Below are 26655 nucleotides of genomic sequence, written 5' to 3' on the forward strand. Positions count from 1 at the left end.
AATTCCCATTTGTATGAGGATATGATTTGATAAAAGAATAAATATGTTTCTGCTATCTCGGATAATAAATATGACAGTGTGGTCACAAATAAACGTATAAACATATCCCGAGTCTTTGGGGATCCCAGAATATGCATTATAGTTTAATCATCACGAACTGGATATCTCCTCCAAACTCATGCTTTGACAATTATCTGATTCCGAGCTCGTGCTTAACAACCATCGTGTTCTTAGTTCGTGATAAACTCAAGACGCCTAACACCATGTATGATATTTATGAATCCCGAGCTATCCACATGGATAATAAGCAGATATTCTACTTGGTTAATTTTTCGTGTATTTATCTGCCAGCTGTACCCGAGCTGAGTGAATGAACTCGTGTTAAAAATATGGTACAACATTTTCCCCCCAAGCTCATGCTCGTGTATGATGTCGTCATTTTCTAACCTACACAGTAGGGGCTTTTAGACATCTACTACATAAAACCATGCCTGCCTACTACTCGAGTACTAGACACGTGGTCTACTACAATTGGCGTCTATTCGGGTTTCGAGGACTGCAATAATTGTCTTGTCAACTTTTTGCCGCCGTGTGGTCTGTTTGACCCTGACCCTTGGATCTTGAATCAACCCCATCAAACGGTCTAGGTCAATTTCTGTGGTTTACGTATAAATAGGGTGATTAGTCTCAGATCTTACCACCTTTGCATTCAAACTTCCTTTTTCTTCCCCAGAATTCTCAAAATTGTTCGTCATGCTTAAATACTCAGAAGTTTTCCAGGAGCTTTTCGTGATCCGAATCTACATTCTCCGATCATCGAACACATTTTCTGTAAGTACCTAATCCTTTGCTTTGAACGAATTTCTTTATTCTTCATGATCCAAAGAAACTTCTTTTTCTTTTCTTTTTTGGCAATGTTCATCGTTCGGTATTGTTAGACTTTTTATGAATGCCAATAGAGAATAGGTTTCGGCTTTTGGCTCCATAAGTGAAATCGAATATGCTTTTATAAAAAAAAAAAAAGGATCCATAAAATTGGGTAGATTTATGGGTTAATCTGGGGTAGTTCTAATGACAAATAGGTTTAAAGAATACTTGTTTAGGGCATAGAAATCGTAACGTCTCTAGGTTAAATACCAGGTAGCTTAAGGGTTACGATTCCTTAGGCGGTTTTGCACTAAAATGCTTTACAGAGGATAGTAGTGACCCGACACTTCTGACACATGAATCCCTAAATATCAAGGGACTGTTAAGAAACTGAGGCGCGTAGCTTTGGATATCACGTGCCACCACATGATGGGTTTTGGACAAATTTAGCTTGTATAACAAGAATAACCCATTTCATCCTTTATACATTTGCGACATAGTTATAGATCTTCTTAGGTCGCCTACTAACTAGGCTGCTTTGTCGTTAGGCGATCTGATGGCACCTCCCAAGAAGAAATCTACGAGCTCATCTACCCAACGTAAAGACAAAGGGAAGCAGGTCACCCCTGACTCTCCTATTCTGCACTTCAATCCAGCTCTGGAGAAAGAAGTTCCCGTCGACCCCAACACGTTCTTCGAGGCCGAGCACATAGTCTCGAAAATCAAGACTCAAGGGAATGTAAATAAAATCCTATTGAGTCACAACATCGAGATGGGAGCTGGCAGACTCCTCGCCCAACCTGCGTTCGAAGGGGAAAGGAGTTGTGCCCCTTTCCAAGATGATTACGCGGCCTGGAGCAATGAGCATCTAAAGGCTGGCGCCTTCCTTCCCCTGGACCAATATTTCGTAGATTTCTTAAACTACGTAAACCTGGCTCCTTTCCAGCTCCCCCCAAATTCATACAGACTTTTGGCGGGGCTGAAATATCTGTTCTTGAAGCATGAATGGGATGTCCGCTCTCCAGCAGATATTTTATTCTTCTTTTGTCTTAAAGCAAGCCCTGACTAGAGAGGACGTGGAGACGGGTTGTACTACCTCACGCGATTCCCCAGCTCTGCCTCTGTCATCGAGCTTCCCAGCCATCCAAACAACTATAAAGATTTATTCTTTTTGTCGAATGGCTTCAAGAATTGCGAACACCGATACTTCAACCGACCTCGTAAGTCGTCTACCTTTGCAAATTCAGCTTGTGAATTTTTATTCCTTGAAACATATATTTTTTTTTAAACACGTCTTGATTGAGTTTGTTTTTCATGCAGCCATATTTGCCAGGACGCAAAAATCAGTGACCCTCGGGGATCAGTACGAGAAACTGTCAAAACTTTCCCCTGGGGAAAAAGATTATTGCCAGGTCATGAATGAGGTCACGATGATGGCCTGTAAGTTGATCGGTGAGGGTCAGACACTAGCCATGAGGACCCGAGCTCCCCTTCCAGTGATCCCCGAGGTTCCCTCCTCACAAGAGGCTTTGCCAACCGCCGAGGATACCGATGAAGAGGAGGCCGAGGTGCCTCTCGTTCAGAAAAGACAGGATCCCAAAGCTGATCATTGATCTGATCCTGACCGGGCTGCTTTTGGGGCAGCAACCGGCACCTCCAGCCAAGGTAACCCATACACTTTTAGGGAGCTAGACCGAGTTGCTGCTAGCTTTAGGTTAATATGTTTTAACCCCAACCAGCTAGTTAGTCACCACCCCACTGACCCAGACCTAAATGTAACTGTAATGCCCCAAATTCTCCGATGTATTTATCGGCGTGAACAGTAGGCCGAGAGGGCCGTACTTGCTTAATTATGTTATTAATTGATAAAATGCATGTATATGTTGATTATATTATGATATGATGTGAAATGCATGCATGTGAGTCCATGTTTTTAATTACAGGGGTGTGATGGTAATTTGGCCCGTTGAGGGTAAATTGATTATTTGTTCGCATGTTGGTGATATAATTTGAGACCACATTATGATGTGGGTTTGTTCGAGCTATTCGGCATGAGACGATCTTTAAGTATTAAAGTAGCGGTTTAGTCATAACGGGATTAAGATCGAGGCTCGGGGTGAGTCTCGGGATGTTTTAATGATTAGAACGTTGCCGGGAATAAAAAGGGTAACGGGACATGAATTATTGGTGTTTGGGAATTTTGAGAATAACGAGAATTAGGGAGCGTTAATTATGATTAACGAAATAGGTGAAAGATGACGATTTTACCCTTGGGGAGACATTAGAAGCTTTTGATGACTTAGGGGTATTAAGGTCTTTTTGCTTGGGTTATATATGTTTCAAGAGGCTGTAGAAAGTTGTAGAACAAAAACAGAGCAGCTTCTTCACCTTCCCGTACATCCATTTCCTCTCTATCTTTCTTTGAGGTTTTTGGTCCCAAGTTGAGGTAGCAAGCTAGGAATCAAAGCTTGGAGGTTGTGGACTTAGTTCATCATCTTAAGAGGATTCAAAACCAGTTGGAGGTAAGGAATTGTCTTTGAATTTCAGGTGTACTCTGTTTTTCTTTTATAGTTTTCAGCTCTAGAATTTGATGTGGAAAGTTGGAATTAAGGGGAGCTTTTTAGTATGGTTGATTGGGTTTTGGTGAGGAGGTGATGTAGGTGAGGTTTAGAGGTTGAATTAGATATTTTGGTGAGGTTTGGGATGTGTTTGGAAGGTTGGTTTCAAGAGGAATCACAGGAGTGAAGTTTCAGTGCAGCTGCTGGTCTGAAGCTGGCGCCCCAGTGCTACTCAGGGCAGAGAGCAGCCCTCTCTGTTTCTAGGACAGCGCCCCAGCGCTGGTGGGTGGCGCCTAGGCGCTAGGCCAGTTTCAGGAAGTGTTGATTTTAGGGTTCGGGATGGTTTTTAAGGCTCGGGGGTTGGTTCCTTTGCTCCTTTTGAGTAGTTTGAGAGTCCCGAGAGTGGGGGATTGGTTCCGGGAGTGTGGTTTAGTTTGTAAACCATTCATTGATTTGTTTTATTAATGGTTTCTAATTGGTTATGATTAGGTAACCGCTAAGGAGTTTAAAGGTTGACCGTTCTCAGGGTCGTTCTTTAATTCATTCTAGCTCGAACCGGAGGTAAGAAAACTGCACCCCAAATGTTGATTGTGAGAATATGGACATGGACTGAATATAGAATGTTTAGCATATGTTGCTCATTTGTGCATGGTACTGACTTATTAGTCAGGTTTGGCAAAGGTGCTAGTATTAACTGTGAAGTTGTGACTTATTAGTCAGGTTCGGCAGTGATACTGGGCACTGATCACGTTGAGCTGACTCATTAGTCAGGACGGCCTTAGTGTGTGTCACGCAAGCCAACAAGATTTGATCTGATCGATTATCAGCATTGAATGACTCAAAGAGCATTAATGCCAAACCGACCCCGAGGGTCGATGAATGAAATAAGCGCTTGGAGGCTAGTGGCTTACGTAGCAGCCACTCTCCCATTTGAATTAGTGACTTGCTTGTCAGTCATTCAGTGTGGTTTATCAGGATCTCATGTGGTGTTTACTCATTTGTTTGAAAGCTTTATGCTCAGTGTGATTATAATGATAATCATTTGATGATGTTTATATAAAGTGTTATGTTTTCTTGCTGGGCCTTGGCTCATGGGTGCTATGTGGTGCAGGTAAAGGGAAAGAGAAGCTCACCTAGCCTTGAGTGGAGAGCTGATGTGGTGGTGTGTACATATGCAGTCGCTTGACCACCACGGTCAAGGTGTTCTCAGAGGAACTAGGGGGTTTACCCTATTTTTGCCGCTTAGGTCAGCGGGATTGTAATTTTACAACAGTAGTGACCATTTTGTACTGAGAACAGCTTGTAAACGTTTTGTTTAGCTCTGCAGAGCAGTTTGTAATGAAAATCTCCATTACATTTTCACTAGTTTTATACCTTGACCTGTTACTTACACTTAGAGCACGTTTTTTACCAAAGGACTCAGATAGTGAGTCAAATTTCCGGTCCATCGTTCACCGTAACTGTTCTGGGGTAGCCAGGGCGTTACAGTAACTCTCCTTCAATGCGTAGATCGTTTAGTAGTACGTTACAACCATAGTTATCCCACTCACACCATTGTAGTTGACAACACGTTGAACTTTAGGTCTTCTATTTTTTAAGAGTACGGAACCAACCTTAGGACCTGGCCTTCTCTACTCCAGGGAGCATATGCTCCTGTGTTTAGGCAGTATGTAGACGAATCCAGCCCCGAGGAGGGACTTGAGCCCCGTAGGATCTTAGAGATTATATCCTTAGATTCTCCCTCCCCTCCATTAATCCCAGGGCCGGAGGTCGTGCCTAGCCTGGCTCATACACCCGAGCTGTGATAATAAACTCCTCCCCCAGCCCGGAGGGTAGGATCTATATTTCCCCCTTTTCTTCGTTGGTTTTTATAGATCAAATCAAAGATTATACGCAGCGGAACAACAATTAAAATTGTTAATTTAACCCCACAAGATTTCTAGATCTACTTCTTCACCTACATATATATATATATATTGAATCAAAGAGATGAATAGAAAAATTACCTCAAGTCCTTCCTTCTTGCTATCTTTTTGTACGGAAAAATCCTTGAGATCTCACACCAAGATCTTCCAAAATGTTCTCAACACACAAAGAGCGAGTGTGGGCTCGTTATACAAAATAATAGGCAAAATCTGTTTATCAGATGTTCTCAACACATGATATCTGATAAAGTTTGGACCTAAATTTGTGAAGAACAATGACCTATGCTTGTAGCACTGTTCTATATCTTTCAGGGAGATTTCACGATATATTTTCTATCTCTGAAAAGTATTGCTCTGAAAAACTGATTTCTTATATTTAATATATCCAATATATTATAAATAAATAATATTAGTTATTTTAAACAATTTAAAAATAACTAATAAGTTATCGGAGTTTTGTTTAAATAATAATATTTTAATCATATTAAAATATCTCATTATTTATTTAATATTTAAATAACTAAAATTGTTGAACCAAGATTCTTCCAGAATCTTCTTATGCGTGTAGCACAGTGTCTGTGCACTGTGCTACACGCCCAACCCATGCCAGGGAGGGCATGTGATTTTCCCAATTTTCATCATTATTTAAATACCAAAAATCTCAAAAATAAATTAATTCAAAATCAATTATATTTTTGTTAAATCAAATAATTAATTAATTACACATAATTATACAATAATTATGTTTATTGCATAGAAAAATATTTTACTTATCAAATAAGTCATTTTGCCCATATTTGTATTTATCTTTGTTAGTGTTTGTTTAAGCCATTTCGGGGACCATGGACCTATAACATTAAGCTCCAATAAATTAAAACTAAATAATTAAACTATTTAATCATAATAGTTAATTTATTAATTCTGATATTTCTCCACTATAAATTCAGAATTGAACTCTTTATGTTATAGATACACTTTTACATAAATCTTATTTTAAGTTGTCCATTGATATAACCATCTTACAATAGTTCAACCCTCTAATTAATTAGTTCATAAATTAGAATGGAAGAATTACCATTTTACCTTTCTAATTTACTTATTATTCCTTAAGTACCATTAATTCACTAGTGAATAATTAATCTATAATCTAATTATAGATTTGAGTTCAAAATCATTTAGTTCCATAATTAACCCTTAAGGGAACCAATATACGATCTGTTAGGAAAGATTAGATTCCATATTGTTGATACATGTTCCCAGCCATCCATGATATTAAATCTCCAAAATAAAAGTCATTAGCCTCAATCTATGAAGAGACCTTAATGAATGAATCAAAAGATTTAATAACCATAAACAGGAGTTCATGAACATTCAGGATTTAGGTTGATCTATAAATGTTCATCAATTATTGTTGACGCCGTTTTTCGTCAACTTAATATGTAGAGTAATTAAACAATAGGAACTATGGCGCAGATGAATAATATGGTAGAATAATAAGAATTTTACATGGTTCAGCAGTTAACTCTGCCTAGTCCACAAGTCTATTTTATTAAGACTTGGAGTTTTCTAGAAATCCTTCAGAGATGAATTCTCCAGAGTTTCTCTCAAGATATCAAAAGATCGGTCATTTACAAATGTTCATGAACTCTCTATTTATAGAGAGTTTTCAGAGTTCATTCCCACATATTTCGGGAAGATACTTCTGCTTATTAATTAAAATAATGATATTAAATACTGTAACTCCTATATACAAGGAAACGTCCCCTGAAGACCAGGGGGCGAATAACAGACTTGTTAATATCCCTTTAATGTTAGGATGTTACAACAATAAATATCTTTAAATGTACAAAACGCGTTACATCAGATGACTCATTAAATCTTTCGAGGTCAGCAACCAGCATCATGTCGGTCAAGGTTTATAGATAAGTTACGAGCTAGCCGCCTTATTCTAGGACCAGCTCGAAGCAGATAGATACCATCGAGGTTGTTACATTTCAAGCTTGTACTCTTTAAGCTCGGGCTACTTGATTTGAAGACACCCAACAACGGATATATCCTGGTGCTACATTCTTTCGATCTTAGAAATTATTTCGAGGTTAAATGTCTTCGAGGTTTCCACCTTGACTCGAGGGTTTAACATCTAGACCATGAACGTGCGTTTTATATATCTCGAGCTCACACTTGATGTAACGCCCTAGTTACCCCAGAGCAGTTACAGTGATCGGTGAACCAGAAAGTTGACCCGCTACCCGAGTCCTTTGGTTAAAAACGTGCTCTAAATGTGATTAACAAGTTAAGGTGGAAAAATCAATAAAAGGGAAAGATAGTTTGTATTATAAATTGCTCTGTAGAGATAATCAAAACATTTACAAGTCGTTCTCAGTACAAAATAGTCATTACTGTTTTAAATTTACAACTCCGCCGACCTAAGCGGCAAAAATAAGGTAAAGCCCCTAGTTCCTCTGAGAACACCTTGGCCTTGGTGGTCAAGCAGCCGCATATGTACAGATCACCACCTAAGCTCTACACTCAAGGCTGGGTGAGCTTTTCTTTCCCTTTACCTGCACCACATAGCACCCATGAGCCAAGGCCCAGCAAGAAAACATAATACAACATGATATAATATCAACAAGAATTGTGATAATCATCCAGGACCAACACTCCAGACATATAGGTGACAATCGCAAGAGTTACTAATACGGGGACAGCACCCTCCAGCCATGTGACGATAGGGTCACCAGGGCTTAACAGATAAGTGAGAATTTCACTAGCTTTAATAGGATAGGTGCATGGTGATTAGTCACCAACATAACCTTCCTCTTGACTCTAGAGTCATAACTTTGGAACAGCGTTCCCTAGCCATGTGACAAACAGTCACCGGGGCCATATGCCCTGGCTCTGAATAACTAGTCTTAGACTAGCCAAGCGCTTATAAATTCATCGACCTTAGGGTCGGTCCGGTGTTAATGCCTTAGAGCCATTCAACACTGATATCGATTAGATCTAATCTTCATTCGACCCTGCGTTCAGGACGCTCATGCCGTTTCTGACTCTTAGGTCAGTGTCCCTGACTAGTCAGTACATATACAAGTAATCAACATTCACTAGCATTTAATATGCAATCCATGTCCACATTGTTAACCAACATGCCTCTATAGCAAATACGCATGTCATATATACATAGGGTGCAGTTTTCTTACCTCAGGTTCGAGCGAGAAATATAATAAGGACGACCCCTGAGAACGATCGATCTTTTAGTTCCTTAGCGGTTACCTAATCACAACCAATTATAACCTCCATTAATGAGAATCCACAATAATAGGGTCTTAACCTAAGCACCACTCTCGGGTCCTCGAAACATGCCCACACGGTGAGTAGATTCGATCCCGGGCCTTAAGGATTGAAACCCCAAGTCAAAAACCCTTAAAAACACTCAAAACGGGACTTAGAAGGAACAGGGTAGCGCTACAGCGCTCAACCCCTAGTGCCCCAGCGCTATACTCAGAACCACCAACATGCCAAAAAGCCTCCTGAGGAGCGATGTAGCGCCCTAGGGTGGGCGCTATAGCGCTACCTCCAGACCAAAACTCCCCTGAACTGACCTTCTTCATCTCCTTCGATTCCAACCTGATTCTCAAGCTTCCAAATCCCATTCTTAATGCCAAATGAACCCAAAAACCATCCTAACACATCCCAAACATCACAAGTATAGGAACCCTAGCCAAGACTCCCAACAAAACCAAGTATTCACCCTAGAAAACTCAGCTGCAAAACAAGACCAAAACAGGGAAAACCAGAGAATTCTATGGTTAGAAACTTACCCAAAGCTCAGCTTATGATGCTCTTCAAGGGTGGAACACTCTCCCAAGCTCCCAAGGCTTGCTTCCCAAGTTTGAATCCTCAAGATTGGTTCAGAAATCACAAAGAAAGGTGAAGAGGAGAAGGTACGGGTGAACTCAAAAACTTGCTCTGTTTTTAATACCTTCTTTCAGCCAACACTAAATATATATATATATATATCCTAGGGGTGAAATGTCCATTTTACCCCTAGGTCAAATAATAGTTTCTAAAGGCTTCCAAGGGCATAATTGGTACTTTCCTCCTATCTCGTTAATCATAATTAACACTCTCCAATTCCCGCTATTCTCAATAATCTCAAACATCAATGATTCATATCCTGTTACCCCTTAATTCCCGGTAACACTCTAATAATCAAAATCACCCCGAGACTCAACTCGAGCCCCGAGCTTAAACCTGTTATGACTACACCACTAATCAATAATCCAAGATGGTCTCATGTCGAATAGCTTGAACAAACCCACATTATAATGTGGTCTCAACACATATCATTGACATGCATAAAATTATACAATTATACCCTCAACGGGCCAAATTACCATCACACCCCTGTAATTAAAATGTGGACCCACATGCATGCATTTAACATCATATTATAATATAATTCACATATACATGCATAATATCACTTGATGGCATAATTAAACAAGTATGGCCCTCCCGGCCTACTAATCCCACCATTAAACCACATCGGAGAATTCGAGGCATTACACTTGACGAGTCCAGTTTTCGAGGTCACAATCTCAGGTCTCGAAATCTGGGTGTAACATTTTGCCCCCTCAAGTATTAGTTCGAATCCTATGAGAAGGAAACTTTTGAACTACTTCCTTCGAGAACCGTTCCATCATACATACTCGAGTATGGACATACATCAGCTGGGTATTATCCAATCAAAGTACTTGAGTGCCTTGAAACTCTGCCCACGTTCGTTCGCCTGCCAACTTTATGGTACTATCATTTCATTTGACCCTGGCCGTCAAATCTGATATGGAATCTGGCCAATGGCCCAGATTAGTTCAACTTTTAACATTCCTGGGGGTCTATAAATATATCCTCACTCGTCTTCCCCATTTTTCTTTCACGTTCAAATTCTCAGAGAGAAAAAACTAGAAACTTCTTTGCTCAGTTCTTGCATGTTCTCCAAGTCGAGAAGACAAAGCAACGTTGGACTTTTTGACTCAGTGAGATCGCACTTGAAACCGCTCATACAATCGTCCATTTCTCTGTTTCCGCCGATCACATTGTGTAAGTTTTCTGTTCATGGCTTTTTGCGTTATATTTTTTCTTTTCTTTTTTTCTGTTTACGCTTCTGTTGCACCGTGGGCACTAGGATTTATTTTTTATCCATTCGTTAATTTAACACACTAGGATGCTTTGACTGATAGACATTGGATTCAAACCATGTTCTTGTGTAAATAGGTTCAAATATAGTTCCTTCTCTGGGCTTTCAAATTTCAGAGTACATATCTTGCACACCAAGATATCGGGTACAAAATCAGGGTTGTTTAAAGAATGCACGATTCCCAAAAATATCACCTTTTTAATAACCGCCACCTTTTTTTCCCTGATACTTTGGGATTTCCCATAACTTATCCACCTTCCTTCCTTTCGGTGGAATACATGCTCTGAGATTGGCCTCATCCTTTGGATCGAGCTTGCCTTGTAGCCTCGATCATTTGAGCTTAGGTATTATATATCTCTTTATTTCTTGCTCGCTTGGCCCTCACCCTTTTGCTTTCTTGTTAGATGCCGCAGAATTCGGGAAAGTGGTGGGGGTCAAAGCTCGCGATTCCTTACTCACCAGTAGCTTCGAGCCCGAAATCTCCTTTTACTCAAGACCAGCGCTTAATTTGGGAGCACGGACTGAGGCGTGAGCAAGAGGACACTTGAGACCACTTCCGACATCAGATAAACGAGGTCGAAGAAGGGAAAAGGAAAAGACTAAGGGTCGCTCTTTATCCGGATCCGGACACCGAGCTTAGACCGATTCCTCTCGACCCTACGCTCAAAGTAACAATCACCTTCAAGCCGGGTGATCTTCAATTCTCGCTGATGGGGGAACCTTCTACTTCGCAGCTGAGGAGAGAATTCTTCAAGGCCGAGCATTATTGTAGCTCGGTCACATCGCTAGGTCAAATAACTGATATTCTAGCCTTTCACGGCATAGGACTATTGGGCTCGTTGAGGTGTTAAGCTCCGACCTCCCATGAGCGGAGTTGCCACGCTCCGGGAGATGGAAATCCTGACAGCAAGCTGAGATATGCAGCTTGGAGCCAAGAACATATGAAGGCAAGGGCAGTACTGCCCTTGAAGTCTTTTTTCAAAGACTTCACGGACTTCGTTGGGTTGGCTCCCTTCTAGCTCAACACTAATTCTTACAGGATTATGCCCGGCCTGAGTTCGCTTTACCACGAGCTGAAGTGGAAAGAACCTTCGCCTGAAGAGATCTTATATCTCTTTTTCTTGAAAAGCAATCCCTCCCGAGCTCGAGGAGAAGATGGCTTCTACTATCTCTCGAGCTATCCCAAGGAGAAGAAGATGTTTGAAGATCTTCCCAACCATCCTCCTAATTTCAAGAAGGCCTTCTTCTGGATAGATGGCCTAGCCCCGTCTAAATTCTACTCATTCAAATGGATTCATAAGTATCTCAACTTCCCTCTTTTTTGTGCTCGAACTTTGTTTTAGGCTCGTGCTTAGTTGAAATGTGTTTGATCTTCCAGCTAATTACCATCGCCCTACCCCCACCATGGAGATGAGGGAGCACAGAGAAACTTTTCTCCAACTTCCCTACGGCAGGAGATCCCTCTCCTATCTCCTACATGAAGGCAAGCTCCGGGCATGTGGTCTCTTGGGGGAGGATCAGTCTACATCTGACTGGTCCAATAAGAAGTACGACCAGTGGGAGCTCGTGCCTCAGCCGACCAACAACCTCCCCCCAAGGAGAGATGTGAGGCCTCCATCTCCGGCTCAACGTCAAGGGAGTCCACAATCGGGGAATGAGGCCAACGACGAGGTCTCGAGCTCGGGCTCGGATGAACAAGGTACAGTCATCTTTAGCTCAGATTTGTGGTCTCCCTCACTATTAAAACATAAACCTGATAGATTAATATTGTGCGAGGACGATAGGAACCATTTCTATGTATGGTCTTGGGTAGATGAGAGGGTACATAGGTTTGATAGCTGGCTCGGGAAATACGACTCCATGTATAGCCTGAATGAGGTATGGAATAGAATAGTCGTCCAGTACGGGACTAACAACTATAGGGACCTTTCAAGGTTAACATCCACCTATAGGGAAGGCACTCCCCCCGTCTCTTCTGAAGATCGAGGAATTTCGTGGTCGCCGAGCACAAGCTCAGGAAAGAGTTCTAGTTAGGTTTCTCTCCACTTGTCTTCTTATCCCTTGTCTGTCTGCATCTTGTTAAATTATTTTGTTTTGGGATAACTCATAATGTGGTGTAAATGTGCAGGCAAGATGGACTCCGACCTTGACAACATTCTGGTGAGTGGCGGAGCCAAGAGGAGTAAGCGCCCGAGGGGGTCGTGAAAAATAGACCGGCCTACTAAGGTCCTTAAGAGGACTAAGAAAACACCACCTCCCCCGGCTCCAGTTGCTCTGAGCACGGCTTTGAGTCCACCTGCTCAGGCCGAGACTTCCTTGTCGACCTTACCTCGTGCTCCTCTTGCACCCCAGGTCAATCCTACAGTTGGCCCACCTCTGAAGAAGCCCTCGTCCTCAAAGACACCGTTGCTTTCGATTTATACTCACGTTGATGAGTATGTGATCAACAACGCAGCTGGACCCCACTGGGCTACGCTAGGCTCGGACGTTTTGTCTCGGGTGGGTCAGAGTTTCGGCAGCTTCAACGCTCCTCACTGGTAGTTTCTGAACAATGCCCAGGACTACAACACTCTTTATGAGAAGAGAATCGAGCTCCATGCTACAGTAACCTTTCTTCTTTCGCTATTAGCTGTATTTACACTTGGTCCATATACTAATTTGATTTCTTTGTATGCCAGACTCTTGCTGTCTCTGCCCAGCTCAATTATAAGCTGAACAACGAGGTCCATTCGAGCATGTCTCTTGCTCAGGAGGCGAAGGATCTTCAGCTCAAACTGAGTGATGAGCTTAAGGCAACAAAAGCAAAGGTGGAGGCAGGAGCTGAGGAGCTAAAGGCCAAGACTTCCAAGCTTGAAAAGTTGAATGCCCAGCTCGCAGAGCTTGAGAAGGAGAATGCTTGGGTCAAGGAGATCAATGCCAAGCTTGAAGAAGAGAAGGCCATCACTTTCGAGATCATGGAGGGTGAAAAGACTCATCTTCTTGAAGAGTTTAAGGAGAAGAAGGACCAAGCAGTCAACATGGCCATGTACAGAATCTGGGCCAACAATGTCGACCTCGACACCAGCTTCTTAGGCCCTCTTGAAGCAAAGCTCGTGGCTAAATGGCAAGCTCGGCTTGATGAGGAGGAGACCGCTCAGGATGAGGCAGAGGGAGCCATGGGTGATGCCGATGCTGAGAAGGCCAAGGAGAATGCTTCCTCTTCTTAATTCTTGCCTCGGGGCTGTGTCCCTCTGAATCTCTTGTAACATTTTTTTATGTTTGATTTTTCATTTTTTATGCCCCCAAGGCCAAGACAATTTTACAGCTCATGAAAGAGCTGCCCTTTATGATATTTGAGATATCACTTTTGGAATTTATTTTAATACATTTGCTTTACATTTCTTGGGTTGAAATATTTTGCACAATTTATATTAAAGTGTCATATATGCCTATTTATTCATACAAACATAGTTTGGATTTAAGCTCGAGGTTCAATGCATTCATGCACAGTTTGCTCAAATTATCCGCTTTCGATCTCGTTTGTTTGTCAAGGTCGGATATTACTTTTACCATGCACCTGAAAGTACTTATATGGTGTGTAATGAAAATGGTTTAGTTATATCTTACTTTTTAGTTACTTTTTCTCGTCCTCGGGTAGCTCCCTGCGGTTATGAGATCGAAACTATTGTGCTGCAAGATACTCCAGCCTTGATCTCGACTTAACGCGAAGTGGGTTATGCTCCAACTTACTGTCGAGTAGTTTTAGCTGGTTTGTTGCAAACCTATTAAGGTCGTGTTAGGTTTGTAATCCATACAATTTATTATGTTCAAACTTTCTTATCTCGCGCATTTGATTACGTCCAAACACTTGTATGTTTATGATGGTTTGGTTGTATCCAAACTATCTTAGCTCGCGCATTTGGTTATATCCAAACACTTGTATATTTTTCGTATATGCTTTTTTTATTTTTTCAAGCTGATGGTATATGTACCACTAATGCCCCCTTAATATCCTATGAATGTGACCATAGGTTATTAAATTAAGAGAGATTGCAAAAAATATAGCATATTAAAACGAAATCAAACTTTATTTGAAAAATCCAAAAACAGAAAAACAGTACAGATAAACAAGCATGGTTATAGGTGACACTGTTCCTACACTATTGATAGTAAGGTCGTAGGTGTTCACCATTCCATGCTCGTGGTACCAAACTTCCATCTAATATTGCCAACTTGTACACACTGGGTCGGATGACTGATTCTATCTGATAAGGTCCTTCCCAATTTGGCCCGAGCACACCAGCTGCTAGATCCCGTGTTGCCAAAAATACACGCCTCATCACCAAATCTCCTACGCCGAATTTTCTATCTCGAACTCTTTTGTTGAAGTACCGGGTAGCTTGTTGTTGGTATGCAACATTTTTTAATTGAGCTTCATTCCTTCTTTCTTCGACCAAGTCCAGAGTTTCTTCGAGCTGAGAGTGGTTCAAGGTTTGATCATAAGCGAGGGCTCAAATTGTGGGAATTTTGACCTCGATTGGCAACATAGCCTCGCAACTGTACGCCAGAGAAAAAGGGGTATGTCCTGTTGATGTACGGGCCATGGTCCTATATGCCCATAGAATTTGGGGCAATTCTTCGGGCCATCTTCCTTTAGCTTCTTCCAACTTTTTCTTTAGCGAACTCTTTAGGGTCTTATTTACAGCTTCGACCTGGCCATTCGCCTGAGGATGGGGCACCGATGAGACGCTCTTTATTATCCCATTTTTTTCGCAAAAGTTGGTAAACAGATCGCTGTCAAATTGGGTACCGTTATCAAACACAATCTTCCTTGGCATCCCATATCGGCATATGATGTTCTTCACCATGAAGTCAAGGACTTTCTTTGAGGTTATTGTCGTCAAAGGTTCGGCTTCAGTCCACTTCGTGAAGTAATCTACGTTGACTACTGCGTATTTTACTCCGCCCTTGCCAGTCGGAAGTGAGTCTATGAGGTCAATTCCCTAAACCGCAAATGGCCACGGAGAGGTCATCATAGCTAGCTCAGATGGTGGAGCTCGAGGAATAGTGGCGAACCGTTGGCACTTATCACACCTCTTGACGTAGTCAAATGAGTCTGACTTAATGGTAGGCCAGAAGTATCCCTGACGTATGATCTTCTTGGACAGGCTATGCCCCCTAGTATGGTCTCCACAGAATCCTTCATGAATTTCTTCTATGATTTTCTTAGCTTCGGGTGGGGTCACACACCAGAGTAATGGCATGGAATATCCTCTTCTATATAACTTTCCATCTACAATGGTATATCTAGGGATTTGATACATTAATTTTTTAGCCTTTGTCCATTCTTTCGGGAGAATGTCGGTCTCAAGGTATTCAACTATCGGAGTCATCCAGGTTGGCTCAGAATTGATCATACACACGTCCTCCTGTTCAGGCTCATTAATACTGGGCGTCATGAGATGTTCGATTGGCACGACATTCAGTTCATCATTCTCGGTAGAGGTAGCAAGCCTGGCTAAGGCGTCCGTATTCAAGTTCTGTTCTCGGGGGACCTGTTCTATCGCATAGAACTCGAAATGCTCCAGTGCCGATTTTTCCTTTTCTAAATATGCCACCACCCTCGTACCACGAGCCTGGTACTCTCCCAAAATTTGATTAACCACCAGCTGGGAGTCGCTGTAGCAATGTATCGCTTTGGCTTTGAGCTCCTTGGCTATGCGGAGTCCTGCCAGTAGAGCCTCGTACTCAGCCTCGTTATTCGACGCGTCAAAGTCAATTCTTAAGGCTGAGTGAAATCGGCTTTCTGCAGGGGTGATTAAAATTACTCCTTCTCCCGATCCATTTTCATTAGAAGACCCGTCAACATAAAGTTTCCACAGCTCGCAGGCCGGGGTTATAACTTCATCGTTGGTCACGCCAGTGCACTCCACTATAAAGTCTGCCAAGGCCTGTCCCCTTATGGTCATCCTTGGATGATAGGTGATCTCGAATTATCCTAGTTCAACAGCGCATTTGAGCAGTCGACCTGAGGCTTCTGGCTTGGACAAGACTTGTCTTAGTGGTTGATCAGTAAGTACATGGATGGGGTGCGCCTGAAAATAGGGTCGGAGCTTTCGAGATGAGTGAATTAGGCTGAGAGCTAATTTCTCCATCAAGGGATATCTTGATTCTGCCCCCCAGTAATCTTTTACTGACGTAATACACGGGCCTTTGCACATTTTCTTCTTCCCGCACAAGTACCGCGCTTATGGTGTGCTCGGTCGTAGTAAGGTATAGGTACAGAACTTCTCCCGCAATGGGTTTTGAAAAGATGAGGGGTTCTGCGAGGTGCTTCTTGAGCTCTTGAAAAGCCAACTCACATTCTTTCGTCCATTCGAATTTCTTGCCTCCCCTCAAAAGGTTGAAAAATGGAAGACAACGGTCCGTAGATTTTGAGATAAACCTACTTAGCGCCGCCATCCTTCCAGTCAAACTTTGGACATCCTTATGTTTCTGAGGTGAGGGCATATCAATCAGAGCCTGGATTTTGTCTGGATTAGCTTCTATCCCCTGAGCATTTACAATGAAGCCCAAGAATTTTCCTGAAGATACTTCGAAAGAGCACTTCTGAGGGTTAAGTTTCATGTTATATCTCTGTAACACGGCGAAGCATTCTTCGAGGTCATCCACATGGTTATTGTTAAGTTAAGATTTAACTAACATATCATCAACATAAACTTCCATGTCATTACCTATTTGTTCGGAGAACATCATGTTCACGAGTTGCTGGTAAGTGGCTCCAGCATTTTTGAGCCCGAATGGCATAACGTTATAACAATACAACCCTTTGTCAGTTATGAAGCTCGTATGCTCTTGGTCAGGGGCATGCATGGCAATCTGGTTATATCCAGAATAGGCATCCATGAATGACATTGGTCCATGCCCTGTCGTGGCATCCACGAGCTGGTCGATCCGTGGTAAAAGGAAGCAGTCCTTAGGACAGGCCTTATTGAGGTCCGAGTAGTCAATATAGGTTTTCCATGTCCCGTTAGGCTTCGGGACTAGTACTGGGTTGGCAACCCAATCGGGGTAAAAAGCATCCCTAATGAATTGGTTTGCTTTTAACCTGTCGACTTCCTCTTTAAGGGCCTTCTTCCTATCGTCATCTAGTAGTCTTCGCTTTTGCTGCTTCGGCAGGAAGCTTTTGTCAATATTTAACGCGTGGCTCACTACATTTGGACTTATCCCTATCATGTCCGGGTGTGACCATACGAAGACATCCTGGTTCTTTTTCAAAAAGAAAATTAATTGCTATTTGGTTTCCTCGAGGATGTTTTTCCCGACCTTTACTGTTTTCGGGGGGGTCTGATTCTTCGAGCCTGACTTCTTTGAGCTCTTCCAATGGTTCGAGATCAGCTCTTTCCTCTATTCTTGGATCGATTTCTTCATCTATCTCCAATACTATCCCATCCTTATTCTGAATAACGACGAGCGCTTGTGCGCTCGTTTGCTTCTTTCCTCTTTTGGAAATGCTATAGCATTCCCTTCCGGCTAACTGGTCTCCTTCAATGTCTCAATGCCACTAGAAGTCGGGAACTTGATGGCCAAATTCCTTACAGACGAGACTGCCCTCAGCCCTACTAGGGCGGGTCTCCCGAGCAGCACGTTGTAGGCCGATGGAAGGTCCACTACTACAAACTCCATCATCTTGGTTGTTGAGACCGGGTAGTCTCCCAAGGTCACAGGGAGTTCAATGGACCCCACACAGGCAATCCCTTCTTCTGAAAAATCGTACAGCGTCATTGCACAAGCTTTTAGGTCACGAAGCGTGAGTCCCATCTTTTCTAAGGTGGCCTTATAGAGAATGCTTACTGAGCTCCCATTGTCAATGAGAACTCGGTGAACCCTCTTGTTCGCGAGCTGGAGAGTGATGACCAGTGGGTCGTTGTGAGAAAATTGAACATGGGACGCATCGTCCTCAGTAAAGGTTATAGGCTGAGATTCGACCTTTTGGTACTTTGGAGCTCTGGGTTCGGGTTCATAAGGGGACTCGTCCCCAGTTTTCAGCTCGTTCACGTATCGCCTTTGGGCGTTCTTGCCCGATCCTGCGAGGTAAGGCCCGCCCGAGATGGTTATTACATCTTCTCCATCAGTCGGAGGGGGTCTCTCTTCTTCTCTTGCTCGGGAATTGTTGTTTTGGGCAGGCGGCAGCGTAGCTGTCCTCTGGCTGGTAGAAGCCTGATTATTGTTCTGGTTCCTAAGATACTGCCTGAAGTATCCTCTCGAGATCAGTCCTTTGATCTCGTCCTTCAGTTGCCTACATTCATCAGTGGTGTGCCCAGTATCTCTGTGAAATCGACAATATTTACTGGAGTCTCTCTTGGACTTTTGATTTCTCATGGGGTCTGGTCGCCTGAAAAGGACCTGGTTTTCATTAGCCAGGTAAATATTCTCCCGAGACTCGTTGAGCTCGGTGTACACCTTGTACACGGAGAAATACCTTTCCCCTTTCTTCTTTTTCCCCCTTCCGCCTCGAGGTTACTTCCTTCATTCTTCTTTCTTTTGGAAGGGTTTTCTAGAGGGGGTTTCGAGGCTGATGGGTCCACCGAGGTTGAGGCAGAGTTTACGTTTGTCGTTGTAGTTATGGGCTAAGAGGTCATATTCAGTGTTGACCTTGCCTCTTCTACATTGACAAACATCTAAGCTCGTCAAACTCAATTATTGACCTTACAGGCTTCCTCTACATATCTTCCCAGAGGGGACTTCCCGGCATTACCCCAGCTCGGACGGCCATTAAATGACCGCTGTCGTTTACATCCCGAGCTCGGGCGACTTCCAGATTGAATCTTGTAAGGTAGCTCTTCAATGTTTCATTTGGTTGTTGTCGGATGTTGGTTAGGGCCGATGCCTCAGGCCTTATCCCGATCATGGCTCTAAATTGCTTCTTGAAATCTTTAGACAGCTGATCCCAAGAAGTGATTGAATGTCTTTTATATTTTTCGAACCAGTTTTTCGCTGGTCTTGTAAGCGATGCTGGAAATAACATGCATCTGAGCTCATAACCCACATTACTTGCTCTCATTATAGTGTTAAATGTACTTAAATGACTGTACGGGTCAGATTTTCCTTCAAAAGGTGGGACATGAGGAATCCAAAACCCTTGAGGAAATGGGGTGTTGGAAATGTGGGAGCGAATGGTTCAAGCTCCTCATCAGAATCTTCGTCCCGACCCCGACCTCACTCATTTTGTAAGAGCCTAAATGCTCTTTCCAATTGATCAATTCTTTCCTGAACGGGGTCCACAGGGGGCCTCGCTTGAAATTGGTTATCATTGATCACAATTCCAGGCTCGCGCCTTCGCAGGGGATCCTTGCGCCCATTTAGGCGATCTCTCAGGTCTGGGTTCGAGGGATTACCACCACCCCGATTTTGATTCAGGTGTTCCCACAAGTCAGGGTGGTTCCCAGTATTTCTACATCCTCGATCATACATACTGACTGATCTGGTGTCCCCTGAGTCATTGCTGGTGAGGCTCGTCGAATGATTGTTTCGAAATGGATTCCTTTCAGGTTGCCTCGTCTCTATAGTGCGAGATCGAGACATTTGGCTTCTCGTGGTTGGGCGCCTCTCCATTCTCTAGCAGCCTCTCCATTCCCCTGCTTCTGTCCAGCTCGCCTTTCCCTATCACCCTCAGTCGGTTGTGTGTTCCTCCGAGGCGGTGAGGGATATCTTATTGGCGATGGAGGGAACCGTATGGGTGACGGTGGCTACCACCCATTTCGGGGTCTGGATGGTCCCGAGTTCGCCTGTGCCAGCTCGGTAACATTCTGCGTGTTACCAGGATTCTGAGTCCGAGCCTCTGTAGGGGCTCGGTTATTCCCAGTTTCAACTGGTAACTCAGCAGTTGAGTTAACCGGAGCTCCATCCCGGGTGTTTCTTCAGGGCCTCGAAGGAGTAGGTTGCTCTACCGCTGGTGGAGGTTGCTCTGTTCTTCTTGTGGCAGAATTTTTGCGAGGTCGCCCATGCAGCTTGCGAGGAGGAACATGAACGTCCCGCGGAGGTGGGGCTTGGACCTCAGGCGGAGGTTGGGGCTGTGCCGCCTACACTTCCGCAACAAATCTAGCCAGCTCCTCGTTCGCTTCTTGGCCTCAGCCAATTGTTTTCTTAACTGTCGGTTTTCGAGTTCCACAATGGGGACATACCGTTAGGGATTATAATACATGTCCTTGTTGTCCCTGGGAGCCGGAGGTGCCGGAGGTCCTCGAGAATCGAAGGACTCACTTCTCTCTTCTGGTTCAGGATTCGTCATTAGCTTCTTCCCAGGGCGGCGTGGATAGTTTTCTTCAGGAATATTCTGATCATTTGCGGCCATAGCTAATCAGGGATTGTACTGCTTAAGGCTCTCAATGAAAGCACCAAACTATTGATGCCATTTTTTGTCAACTTAATATGCAGAGCAATTAAACAATAGGAACTATGGCGCAGATGAATAATATGGTAGAACAACAAGAATTTTACGTGGTTCAGCAGTTAACTCTGCCTAGTCCACGAGTCTATTTTATTAAGACTTGGAGTTTTATGGAAATCCTTCAGAGATGAATTCTCCAGAGTTTCTCTCAAGATATCAAAAGATCGGTCCTTTACAAATGTTCATGAACTCTCTATTTATAGAGAGTTTTCAGAGTTCATTCCCACATATTTCGGGAAGATACTTCTGCTTATTAATTAAAATAATGATATTAAATATTGTAACTCCTATATACAAGGAAACGTCCCCTGAAGACCAGGGGGCGAATAACAGAGTTGTTAATATCCCTTTAATGTTGGGATGTTACAACAATAAATATCTTTAAACGTACGGAACGCGTTACATCAGATGACTCATTAAATCTTTCGAGGTCAGCAACCAACATCATGTCGGTCAAGGTTTATAGATAAGTTACGAGCTAGCCGCCTTATTCCAGGACTAGCTCGAAGCAGATAGATACCATCGAGGCTGTTACATTTCGAGCTTGTACTCTTTAAGCTCGGGCTACTTGATCCGAAGACACCCGACAACGGATATATCCTAGTGCTACATTCTTTCAATCTTAGAAATAATTTCAAGGTTAAATGTCTTCGAGGTTGCCACCTTGACTCGAGGGTTTAACATCTGGACCATGAACGTGCATTTTATATATCTCGAGCTCACACTTGACGAGTCCAGCTTTCAAGGTCACAATCTCAGGTCTCGAAATCTGGGTGTAACAGTTATGATATGAATTACAAATCTTTATTATTAAATGGTTTTTGGATAAAGATTTTTATTCATATTGGTCTTTGTTATATATAATCATATTATATAAAGCACCTTTACCGAGATGTTTTACCACATCAATAATCCGAATCTAGATTATTTGTATCAATCATGATACTCAGTAAACCGTACTTACAACCCTAATTAAAGAATTCCATAACTTCAATTTGTTGTTGACTATTTTTATTCATTCATGTGATCTTAATTCTCTCGTACTAATACAAGATCACATTCTCAATAATGAATATGAAAATTTTCTGATATTTACAAAGAAATTATTCAAACAATAATTTAAATAATCTAAATATAACAATAATATACCATTGTATTTATTTATTCATTGAAATAATAAATGTCTTGTTGACGCGGTTCTTCGCCAACAGGTAATTAAGAAGATAAGAGAAAGGGATTAGTGCTTATGTTGAACCGAAATAGATGAATGATCTTTTAGAAATGGGTTGGTGACACAACTACGTTTTTAGGTGGTTGAAAGGTTAAAATCCTTCTACTCCACCAGTCAGTAATATTGTTATATGCTTTTACAGGGTATTTCTTACATAATCGAATCCAACCCCTTGTAACTCCCAGGGTCTCCATATTTATAGGAGAGGGCACCTGGGAGTTGGTAAGAAGGTCATCCCGTGACCTTCTTACCTATCATGTCAACTCTGTGACATTCATGATTAATTCCTAAAACCTGACACATAAGTGTGGTCTAATCAATAGGTAAGGGGATAATGGGCCGCATGGCCCAATCCAGCCGTGGGTGTCTGAATACGCACGTTCATGCTGCGTGTCCGAGAAGTCAGGGATATATTATACACGTGATGTCTGATATATGCACGTTTACCTTGCGTGGTTGACTTTATAAAGGGTCGCAGCCTCCAACTCTAGCTCGCACCACGAGCTGGATGCTTCCCTCGACCTGTGGCCTTCAGAGTCCAGACAGTCCTTAAGTAATCTTGGCGAACCCTCAGGTTACCTCGAGCTAAGGAGGTAGGATCTTACAATGGCAGCTCCGGTCTTGGGGATGTCCACGTGGTAGACATTATTAGGCCTTTTCTCAGCTTGCTAATAGCCCGTGGGAAAACCAGGGCGTACATGTCTTTTACATGCTTTTAGGACATACTCCTAACAATCTCCCACTTGTACTTAAAGCAAGTAAGGCATTTCTCTCAATCCCATATTACGTACATGACCCTTGAATTGCTTTGCAGGAAGCGTCTTCGTAAACGGGTCTCCCAGGTTGTGTTCTGATGTGATTTTCATAATGGACATTTCTCTTACTAAGTGGTATTTGCCCTCTATATGCTTTCCTCTCTTGTGACTTCTTGGTTCTTTAGAATTAGCCACTGCTCCACTGTTGTCACAGTAAAGAACAAGTAGTTTCTCCACTTCTAGAACCACTTCCAGATCCGTGTAGAACTTTTTCAGCCAAATTGTTTCTTTAGCTGCTTCACAAGATGCTATGTATTCAGCTTCCATGGTTGAATCAGCTATACTAGATTGCGTAATGCTTCTCCAGACAACTGCTCCACCACCAAGAGTGAATAACTGACCCAGAAGTAGATTTTCTACTATCTTTGTCTGATTGAAAATCAGAGTCAGTGTATCCAGTAGGTTCAAGGTCACTACCCGAATATATTAGCATATAGTTTCTCGTTCTCCTGAAATACTTGAGAATATGTTTCACCGCAATCCAGTGTTCCAAACCTGTATTTGACTGATAACGACTGACAATCCCTACTGCATAACATATGTCAGGTCTAGTACATAACATTGCATACATTAGGCTCCCTACAGCTGATGCATAGGGATACTCTCTCATGTCCTCTTGCTCTTGTGGTGTCTTTAGACACTGATCTTTGAAAAGAGTAATTCCATGTCTGGTCGGCAATTGACCCTTTTTGGAATTTTCCATAGAGAATCTTTCAAGCACTTTATCAATATAATTTGCTTGTGAAAGTGCCAAGAGCTTGTTCTTTCTATCTCTTAGAATTTTTATGCCTAGAACATAGCTCGCTTCTCCCAAATCTTTCATTTGGAATTTGTTAGCCAACCATTTCTTTACATTTGATAATGTCTCTACATCATTCCTAATGAGTAGGATATCATTAACGTAAAGAACGAGGAATTCTACTATACCATCTTTGATTTGTTTATAAACACAAGGTTCGCCAACATTTTGTTCAAAACCAAACGTTTTAATTGTGTCATCAAATCTAAGAATCCAAGATCTAGAAGCTTGTTTGAGTCCATGAATGGACCTAAGAAGCTTGAAAATCATTTTCTCTTGATCTTTTAATTCGAACCCTTCTAGTTGAGACATGTAAATGGTTTCGTCAAGGTAGCCATTCAAAAAAGTTGTTTTGACATCCATTTGCCAAATCTCTTAATCCATGCACACAACTATGGACAAGATTATACGAATGGATTTTTGCATGGCTACAGGAGAAAAGGTTTCTTCATAGTCAACCCCTTCTTTCTGTGTGTAACCTTTGGCTACAAGCCTTGCTTTGAAAGTCTCTACTTTCCCATCCGCTCCTCTTTTCTTCTTGAAAATCCACTTGCAGATAGTCAACCAATGGGTTCGATATTCTCAGGTGGATCTTCAAGAACCCAGACAGAATTGGAATACATCTATTCCATTTCTTGGTTCACAGCGTCTTGCCATTTGTCCTTGTCAGAATCATTCATTGCATCTTTAAATGTCAATGGATCGTCTTTGTTTGTGTCAGACACAAGCATTTGAACTTTGTGTTCATAGCGTGTGGGTTGCTTGCTAACCCTCCCACTACGATGAGGTTCTCTACTATTCTAACTAGAACTAGCAGTTTCCTCTTGCCGTTTCTCATTGGTTTTTGCTAGTGACTTTGCAACTTCATTCGAGACCATCTCCTCCAGAACAACCTTACTGCGAGGTTTGTGGTTATTAGCATAGTCATATTCAAGAAAAGTTGCATTTGTCGATACAAATGTTTTATTTTCTTTTGGACTATAGAAAATTCCACCTCTAGTCTCTTTGGAATATCCCACAAACATGCACACTTGAGAGCGTGAATCCAACTTCCCGATCTTTCTTTTAAGCAAGTGTGCAGGACACCCCCAAATTCGAAAATGGTGTAAACTAGGTTTACAACCATTCCATAATTCTATGGGTGTCTTTTGGATAGACTTAGATGGAACAACATCCAATATGTATAGAGCACATTGAATCGCATAGCCCCAGAATGACAATGTTAATGATGAGAAACTCATCATTGATCTAACCATATCTAATAACGTTATGTTCCATCTTTCTGAAACACCATTTTTCTGTGGCGTTCCAGGTGTAGTGAGTTGGGATTGAATGCCATGCTCACGCATATGGTCCTCGAATTCAAAATCCAAGTACTCTCTTCCTCGATCAGATCGAAGTGCTTTTAGTGATTTACCTAATTGCTTTTCAACCTCTGCTTGAAATTCTTTGAACTTTCCAAAAGTTTCAGATTTTCTTTGCATCAAGTATAGGTAACCATATCTTGAATAATCGTCAATGAAAGTGACGAAATATTCATAACCTCCTCTTGCTTGTACATTAAGTGGACCGCAAACATCCGTATGTACTAGCTGAAGTGGTTCTGTGGCTCTTGAACCTTTAGCAGAGAAAGATCTCTTGGTCATTTTGCCTTCTAAATAGGATTCACAAACAGGGAGAGATCCAATAGATAGTTCTCTTAAAGGACCATCCTTTACAAGCCTATTTATTCTGTCTAGACCAATATGACCCAATCTCAATTGCCACAGATATGTTTCACTATTGGAATCAGTCTTTTGTCGTTTAATAGATCTAGGATTAGCTGTTTTAAATAATTCAGAATTATAAAAAAATTTGTCATTCATTATAAGTATGTAAATTTTGTTTATCCCAAAGCATTTGCATAACAAGTAAATAGATAATTTCTTTAAATAATAACTACTTTATTAATAAAAAGAAATAAATGTTATGCAAAAAAATAGAAATAAGTTTCCAAACATTAATAATCAAAATTACTAATAATAAACTAAATTTCTAGACTGTAGTTTTCTTTGTTTAAAGAAATCTAAAATTTTTAAAACAAAATAAAGAAATTTAAATTGTTCAACTAACAATAAAATTACTAAATAAAATTACTCTCCAACTTCTCCATCTCTTTACTTGCTATTAAAATCCTCCTTAGTCTCTTCCTCCTTTTCAGGGTTTTGATTCTGCAAAGGAAAAACAAAAGAAAAATAGATTAGTGGCATATATTTTTAAATCTACTATCCAAAAATTTGAATATGATATTCATAGTATTTGAATCTATTATTCAAAGTTGAAAAATATATGCAAATCTTATTTACCTTTTTTGTTTGATATAAACGATGACACTCAGCAAAGACTTCCTCTGTCATTGCTCGCCACATCTCATGTGTTGAGTCATAGTGTATATATTTTTCCTTTGTTTCGTCAGGCATGGTTGAAAGCATGCAATAACGTGCCAACCGATCAGATTTCATCCAATTTGCATATTTTTCTTCTGCTTCATAGCTAGTAGCCAAAGGTGGTTCTGTTGGAGGTTTGTTACAGACGGTTGACATCATCTTTTTATAAGAAAAAATGGTCAACATGCCTCGAAACCAGTGTTGCATATTTTCAGGTTCAAAAGCCAAAGATTTGATAAAGGCATCGGTGTGTAATTCACCAATAGACATTTTTTGAATAAAAAAATACAAATATTATTATATTTAGAAAAATAAATATCACAAGTTTCGGAAATTAAACGTGATGCATGAGCATAATTAAAACACATAAAATAAAGTTTAATTTCCACAATAAAACTTTCTAAC

Source organism: Humulus lupulus, chromosome 7, assembly GCF_963169125.1.
Source record: "Humulus lupulus chromosome 7, drHumLupu1.1, whole genome shotgun sequence".
Taxonomy (NCBI): domain Eukaryota; kingdom Viridiplantae; phylum Streptophyta; class Magnoliopsida; order Rosales; family Cannabaceae; genus Humulus; species Humulus lupulus.